The following is a 9,216-nucleotide window of genomic DNA, read 5'->3' as shown; positions in this document are numbered from 1 at the left end:
TTGGACAGTATAACTCTCGAGTTTGACTGGTTTCCTCTCTCTTTCCCAAGAACTATATTTTATTATCTGATTCCTACTGAGTTCAGTGAAATATGCTGTTGGGGGGAGTGGGGGAATCAATTGTTCTCTTTTAAACCAAACAAAGCAGATGCAGATTTGCTCAGATTTAATCAGAGTTGTATGAAAGTACAAACCGAAAAAGCAGATGAAATGTACTCAGCTTTCTTTCCAAAATAATTGTAGAACACTCTGGAAGAGCAATATCCCCTACATTTAAAATCATCAGGTTTTTAACTGGCTTTAAGATATGTCAGAAGACTGATATAATGATACATCTGAAATATTTCAGAACTGTGGGTTTGTAAATAAGGGTCTGTAACCACTTCCAGTAAATTTCAAAGTCTGTGATTATTTAAAGATGTAATCTAGTGTATTTCAAAAGTTTAAAAAAGAAACAGTTTACATTGTACTGTAGTTTAACAACAAAATGTTTTAATAATTATGTTTCAATGATCCTAGATGGGTATTTTGTTTATTTTTGGGTCCACTTCTTTTCTAGGATTAGAATTTCATTGATTGCAGATTGTGTTTAGCTGAACAAGGAAACACAGACTGCTGTTGTTTGCACTCACTGAGCAAAATTTAGAGATGAGTCCAAGTAAGTCTATAGGAAATGTAGTTAAGATAATATACAGTTTCTTCTAGACTCAGTCATATTACACTAATTCTCACTAGATAACCTGGCATCAGTGTACAGTAGGCATAGATTGATAAAGATTGTGAAGGTGAAAGGCAGATGTGGTGAAACTGACCACAATATAAGAGTTCATGATTCAAAGGAAAGGGAAGACAGAGAGCAGCAAAATAAAGAAAACGGACACTAAAAAAAGCAGATTTCCTCAAACTCAGAGAGCTGATATATCTGGTCCCATTGGAAGGATCTCTAAAGGAAAAAGGAGTTCAAGACAGCTGACAATAAGAGAGACAATATCAAAGGCACAACGGCTGACTGTCCCAACATGGAAAAAAAGATAGGAGGAACAGTAAGAAACCAACATGGGTCCATCAGGAACACTTTCATTACCTAAAAATAATAAAAAAGACATACAAAAAGTGGAAATGAGGATGAATTGCTAAAGATGAGTATAAAATAATAGCACAAGCTCATAGGGACAGAATGAAAAAAGTTAAGGCACAAAATGAGTTAGATCAAGCAAGGGGCATATTAAGCAACACCAAGAGGTTCAGGAAATACATTAGAAGTAAGAGAAAGATTAAGGCAAGTATAGGTCCATTAATTAATTGGAAAGGAGACCAAATAAAGGACAACACACTGCAAGAATGCTGAAATGATTATTGCTTTTTTTGCTTCAGTTGTCAATAAAACTATTAATTGTAACCAGATGCTTCACACAATTAAAATTAACAGCAAGGAAGAAGATATCAAGGTAGAAAAGGAAAAGAATAGGCTAAAGAATATTCAAATAAAATAGATGTATTCAAGTTGGCAGGGGCTGATGAAATTCACTCTAGAGTATTAAGGAACTGAAGCAATCTCTGAATCATTAGTGATTACCTTTGAGAACTCACAGACAGCAGATGAGACCTCATAGAGCAGTGGTTCTTAACCTGGGGTGCACGCACCCCCTGGGGGTGCAAGATGCCCTTTCTGTGGGTGCGAGACATGCCAGATTTTTATGATATATCTTAGGTTTAAAGAACTGACCTACTTCAACGATTTTTAATTAGGGGCGTGAGAACATATTTTGAGAACCAAAGGGGTGCAGGCTGCAGTATCGTTAAGAACCACTGTCATAGAGCTACAGATAGTACTTATCTTTTAAATAGGTGGAAAGGTGGACATGATGAAATATAGACCAGTCAGCCTAACTTCAACACTAGGATAAAATACTGGACAAATTATTAAGCAACCAGTTTGTTCAAACCTGGAGAATAATAGAATGATAATCAATAGCCAACGTGGATTTGTCAAGAACAGATCTTGCCAAACCAATCTAATTCCCCTTTTGACAGGGTTACTGGCCTAATGGTTAGAGGAGGAAAAGTACACAAGGTATGTCTGGACTTTAGTAAGGCTGTTGACAGTGTCACGCATGACATTTTCAAAAGCAAACTGAAGAAACGTGGTCTAGATGAAATTACAGTGTGGGAGGTGCACAACTGTTTGAAAAAACTGTATTCAGAGAATAATTATCACTGGCTCACTGTCAAACAGAGGATGTATCTAGTAGGATCCAGCAGTAGATCCTTCTATTGTAGTACCAGACTGGTACTACTGAATATTTTCATTAGAGACTTGAATGATGGAGTGTATGTTATAAAGTATGTGGATAACACCAAGCTGGGAGGGGTTATAAGCACTTTGAACACAGCCAACAAGGTATTTTTGTTAATCCATCCAAGAAGGTTCATGTCTGAGAAAATACATGTGTGTATTTATCCTTTGATCCATGATGTAAATATTTAAGAAGATTAAGGTAGCCCTTGGGGCCCTGGGAATTTGCAAGTGCAACCTTCAGTCTTACAAAGTCTGATTACTGCTGAGTTAAATGATTCTGCAGAACCAGCAACGATCCAGCTCTGAGGATTTCTATTGTAGCTGCTGAGATGTTACTTTGCACCCTGACTGCTGATCCAAAGAGCAAAAGCTGAAATATTTGTCTACACAACAGTATTTTCTTTTTACCTGCACACCCTTTGCTTTGAGTTGCCTGTGACCTCCAAGAATTGCTTTCATAGTTCACTTTGAGGGGGATTTGCTGAATCCTTCTCACACATTACAAACACGTCACCCCAAGATAGATGGATGTCTTAGTCACTTTTGTCCCTAGCTGAGCTCTGCTGGCCCTATGATAGAGCAGATTCATTTTCACCATTCTTTCCTCACTTCAACTATTAAACTTTGAAATTTCTTGTTTTAATGCGGTTATTCATTTCATATTAAGAAATACACAACTGCAGGGGGCAATCCTATTAAGAAGAAATGGCCCAGGGTACACATTCCATGTTGTGGCTGCCAGAATTGCTCTTTCAACTTCCTAGAAACAGACAGACTTACTTGGAAGGTGCCGCCATACCAGGCTGGAGGTAAGTCTCTTCCTGCATTACAAGAGCTCATTAAAAAACATTGTACAAGAAGGTTCCCACACCAGGCATCCAGCCCATATTTGAAAGTCAAACTGGTTCCTTGTGTAAAGATCTGAGCACAGCCTCCAGCTCCTAGTACCATTAATACCTGCTTAATAACTGACAGATAGCTTTCGTTTTCATGTATTCTGCAATCAGCTTGGCATGGTTTTGTGGTGATAGAAAGTAGAATGTTTTCCAGATGACAGGATCATGATTTCCAGTAATTCATTAAGAACTCAAGGCTACGCACTGGGACCCTCTGCTCATTTGGATCTCTGGGACAAAGCTTTAGATGCTGATAGCACCGAAGCTGGTTTCAGCTCCTATAACAACTGTGCTCATTCCCCTCAATTGAAGTGTCAGAGCTTTGCCCTTGGTCTGTCAATGGTGACAGTGGTGTCTGTACAAGAATGACTGGTCTAGGAGATGCCAGTGCCCCCTCTTCTCCAAGACTAGTCAGTGCAGTAGTTTCTTTGAATCAGGGCTGTAACGTTAAGGAAAAGGCCCGGACTGTAGAACAGAATTTGCTGGCATCCTATTCTCACACACCATCCTTATCCCCCTTTCCTCCTCATTTGGCAGGGTGATTTGTGTGTCACTCTTTCAGCTGGAGAGCAGTATAGAACAGACTGAACCGGTGCTGCTGATGTAAATGGCAATGTTGCGGCAATTGCTATTTGGCAGAGTGTGCCTTGTTCCTCTTCAGTGGTAGCCTGAGCCTTTCCATTATTTAAAGTTCAGTGTAGCAATAATTTACATGTGCCCAACGGCACAGACAGAACATCTGGTGAATTGCCATGTGCTTTTCTTTAATGTGTTTCTTAGTGCTGTTTTTAAATAAATTGGCAGTTTCAGCGCCCCGATGTACTAGTTATAAAGGTTTTTCTGAGGTGCTAAGCACTCATAACAGATCCTCAGCTAGATCAGTCTGAAACTGCCAAACCAGAAGGACAAAGCAGTAAGATGTTGGCGGATCCATTTTCTCTCCCGTGAAGGAAAGGGTTAGACTCCTCCATTTCATTGCTTCCAGCAGGAGTTCTCTTAAGAGAAGATACAAGCTTAGTGATCCTAATAGCTCCCTCCTGTCTAACACTTGCTTTCACTATAAACAAATCTAAAAGATGTTAGGCTTCCACTGCCAGTAAAAGTTCTAGATCCTAGACAGGACACAGGGCTAGATGGACTATTGGCTGGCCCAGTGTGGCCATTCTTATGTTCTTAACAGTGGCTATTTGAGTAACTGGGTATCTTTCAATTGATGTGTGTCAGTTCTCCCAGACTGAGAGAAGCTGTTTTAAAGGAGCCTTTCACCTTAACTTGACAGAGCCTGCCATCTAGTGCAAATCTTGATCTTATTCTGTGCAACTGCTTGGATAGCCACATTTGTCAGATTCCAGGTATTTCTAGATTTCATGGCAAAAGCCACGTGAGCCCAATTCTTAGTAAAACAGGCCCATTCCCTCTAGACAAGATAAAGGGAGGCCTCATTAAGACACCAAATAATGTATCAGGGGTACATTACTATTTTTGTAGGAGAAAAAATGTGCTTGGTCCTGTACAACTATATAAGGACTGAATCACTAAACTAAAAAGTTTATAGTTACGGAGCTAGGTACATTAGTCTTTGTTTAGTACAGTGTGTCAACCAACAGATCAAATGGGGGAGCTTAGAGAGGGTCTAGTTACATTTTAAACAATATTTGCCTTTAATGGATCCTCTATGTACTCAGCTGCTCATCTGCTTTTAATTTACAGCTATTGAAAGGGAATCTGCATATGGACTAATTTCCGAGGTGCTGAATGTTTCAATTCTACGAATCAAGTACAGGAAGCAAGTAAGAAGAAAGACTCATTGCAGTTAACAAGGCCCTAGATTTCTGGTCTTGCTAGACATTTTATAAAGCCAAATCTGGACCATCCATCTCCAGAGAGGCATCAACTAATTCAACATCATGTGCAATGTGACTTAATCTGAGCCATTAGAAATAAGGGGAAAATATAGCACAAATATTTCAGCAACCTGGACGAAAAGATCTTGTAAGCATTAGGGAGCAGGATGCATAAAAGCCAACTAGGCAAACAACTTGTTCAAAGCTGCTCTCAAGTCCTTAAAATGACCTCTCAGAATTGTGACACTCTGCATAGCAACATTCAGCATATTGTCCCTTTCCAAAGTGGACCATTCTTAGGACTGTCATTGTCTCTTTTAAAAGGAGGCTGCTGCTGCTATTGTATTCAGTCAGCAATCTTTTACTTTAGGAAATAACACAGCAGCTAGTCACTGAGCAAACCAACAGTGCAAGGTTAACTGTTGTTAATAAGCAGAGAGAAACAAATGAGAGGCAGGGGAACCTGCAGTTACAGACACCTGCCCTCAATTAATTAGCACCTGGTCCTGAACAGAAGCTAGGGGAGATATTAGACAGCACAATAGGCTCATCACTTCCAAAACCACACACCTGCCCACAGCCATGAACCCATCCCAACAAGCTGCTCAGGTCTCCAGACATCTCTTCTTTTAGCTTTCTATTAAGCAGCTATCCTGTGGCAAGCAGCAACTTAACGAAAGGAAGCAGACTATGTCAGTGCCTTATGGGTCCACATCTGTGTGAATGCCCTAGGGCTCTGGTGTAGTTACTTTCCACCTCAGCTAATGTACCTAGCCAAGTCACTCTCCTAACTGAAAGGGCCTGAGTTCTACTCTTCTGTGCTAGAACACCTCTTAGCAGCACAGGGAAGGTAAGTTAACTGTCCAGAGGGAACTCAGGACAAGTCTCTTAGACATGAGAGCAACAGCAAAAGTTCCAATTGTCTGATTTTCCTGCCGATTCACTTAATCTACCAATTGCAGCAGACAGAGTTGATACTAAACAAGACAGCCTTTCTGGCTTCTATTGCCACTCTGCCCTCTATGCTCCTGCTCACCCCTATTTCCTAAAAGCTGTTGCAATCATTGCTCTGAGGGCCAGCACTTTCACTCCTCCCCAAGGACTGAGTAATTGTTTTCATACAGCACACAATCAACTTGAAATGCCCTTTATATGAGGCGGAGGAGTGACCTTAATGGGAGCAGGGCAACACAAGAAGCAAGCACGGAGAGCGCTCTCTGGAATATGCTCTTTGGGCAGAAGTGCTTCAGAAAAAAGCTTTGCTGGCTATTGAGTCATGCTTTCCAGTCAGTGCCTTTGCTCTGACTCACTCCCCTTTTCACTTGACAAGGAAGAGGGGGGAGAATTTGCTTAAAGATTCAGCATGAATCAGACCATCAAGACGACTTGACCTGGCTAGACTTTTGCCCTCTTCAGGGAAGAACTGCTTCTCACCAAGCTCCTGGGCGTTGCTTGCCTTTTTTACCTACATGGTCTTTGGAGCAGAGACCATTGGGTATAGGCCACTCTCTCCTGCAAAATTAAGTTTTATGGGGGGATTGTATTTCCCTTTTCCCTCTGTCTAGGTCAGTGGCCGCTACCTAGACCTCATATGCAAACTCTGGGGCAGAAATATACTGTTTTCTTTGGCACCAAGTGCTAGGGAAGAGAAGCCCAAATTCTTTTATGCAGCTATAATTCCAGGTTTCCTGGCTACTCCTCTAATTATGGGGCTTTTCTGCCCCTCAAGATCATTAAAGAAACTGCTGCAGCTCCGTGTTGCAGGGCGGTGAGCAAGCTGTGCTGCTTCCTACAACCTAACCACTCACCAAGACAAGCATTTACAATGAAGAATGTGGCCTATACTTGGTAGCCTACAATGATGTGTTAGGGGACAGAGGCTACCCAGTGTTCCCCATCCCCTGCATACACCTAGAGAGCAGGGGAGGGTTACGAGTCATCTAGCCCCAGGACCATCACACTGGAAAGACCCCTCCTGAAGATACAGAGAATGTTGGTAGAATGGGTGTGGTCAGAGAGGGACTTGAACTCCTGCTGCTTGCACAGCCTGAGAGGAAGCAAGGTGTAGTGGTCAGGATGCTATCCTAAAGGTCAGGAGACCTGTGTCCATTTCCCCACTCCCCCAAGCTTACTGTGTGATTGTAGGCCAGTGGCTTCCAACCTTTTTGAGCATACTGACCCCTTTTCAATCTATTAACATTTTACAGACCTCCCCCCCAAACACCACAGTTGTGCCTGAAGCCTGCACATCCCTCAGCCCGTGCTGGCTCAGCTGAGAGGCTGTGTGCTGGCAGCCAGCACGTCTTTCAACCCAGGTTACTTCTCATATCTCAGGAAGCAACACAGGCTGAAGGACGTGCTGACTGCGAGAGGCACTGTACATTTATTTTAATTTCTATTTTAAACTTTTCATGGACCCCCTACAATACTGTAATGGACCACTAGGGGTCTGCAGCCTACAGGTTGGGAATATCTGTTATAGGCAAATGATCTCTGTACCTCCATTTCCCAGCTACAAAATGGCAGTAATATCACTTCCCTACCTCATGTGAGGATAAAGATACTCTAGATTGTGAAGCAAAATGCAGGACAATGTAGCACTTTAAAGACTAACAAGATGGTTTATTAGATGATGAGCTTTCGTGGGCCAGACCCACTTCCTCAGATCAAATAGTGGAAGAAAGTAGTCTCAACCATATATACCAAAGGATACAATTAAAAAAATGAACAAATATGAAAAGGACAAATCACATTGCAGAACAGAAGGGGGATGGGGGGGGGGAGGAGGAGGAAGGAAGGTAAGTGTCTGTGAATTGATGATATTAAAGGTAGGGAGAGTGGGATGTTTGTGAGTTAATGGTATTACAGGTGATAATTGGGGAAACTGTCTTGGTAATGGGTGAGATAACAAGAATTTGAACTAAGTCTTTGTTGGCAAGTGTCGAATTTTAACATGAATGACAGTTCAGAGGATTCCCTTTCAAGTGCAGATGTAAAAGGTCTTTGTAGCAGAATGCAGGTGACTTAGCCACCTGCATTCTGCTACAAAGACCTTTTACATCTGCACTTGAAAGGGAATCCTCTGAACTGTCATTCATGTTAAAATTCGACACTTGCCAACAAGGACTTAAGAATTTGAACTCTCTCACCCATTACCAAGACAGTTTCCCCAATTATCACCTGTAATACCATTAACTCACAAACATCCCACTCTCCCTACCTTTAATATCATCAATTCACAGACACTTAGAAGAGGGATGGGGGGGGGGGGGAAGGAAGGTAAGTGTCTGTGAATTGATGATATTAAAGGTAGGGAGAGTGGGATGTTTGTGAGTTAATGGTATTACAGGTGATAATTGGGGAAACTGTCTTGGTAATGGGTGAGAGAGTTCAAATTCTTAAGTCCTTGTTGGCAAGTGTCGAATTTTAACATGAATGACAGTTCAGAGGATTCCCTTTCAAGTGCAGATGTAAAAGGTCTTTGTAGCAGAATGCAGGTGGCTAAGTCACCTGCATTCTGCTACAAAGACCTTTTACATCTGCACTTGAAAGGGAATCCTCTGAACTGTCATTCATGTTAAAATTCGACACTTGCCAACAAAGACTTAGTTCAAATTCTTGTTATCTCACCCATTACCAAGACAGTTTCCCCAATTATCACCTGTAATACCATTAACTCACAAACATCCCACTCTCCCTACCTTTAATATCATCAATTCACAGACACTTACCTTCCTTCCCCCCCCCCCCCATCCCTCTTCTGTTCTGCAATGTGATTTGTCCTTTTCATATTTGTTCTTTTTTTTTATTGTATCCTTTGGTATATATCGGACAATGTAGCACTTTAAAGACTAACAAGATGGTTTATTAGATGTTAGTCTTTAAAGTGCTACATTGTCCTGCATTTTGCTTCAACTACCCCAGACTAACACGGCTACATTTCTATCACTATTTGGTATATATGGTTGAGACTACTTTCTTCCACTATTTGATCTGAGGAAGTGGGTCTGGCCCACGAAAGCTCATCATCTAATAAACCATCTTGTTAGTCTTTAAAGTGCTACATTGTCCTGCATTTTGCTTCAACTACCCCAGACTAACACAGCTACATTTCTATCACTATTCTAGATTGTGAGGAACTCAGGTACCACAATAACAGAAGCTATATAAGTACTAG

The sequence above is a fragment of the Pelodiscus sinensis genome, chromosome 7 (assembly GCF_049634645.1).
Source record: "Pelodiscus sinensis isolate JC-2024 chromosome 7, ASM4963464v1, whole genome shotgun sequence".
NCBI classification, from domain to species: domain Eukaryota; kingdom Metazoa; phylum Chordata; order Testudines; family Trionychidae; genus Pelodiscus; species Pelodiscus sinensis.
Note: the sequence above shows the minus strand (reverse complement) of the source record.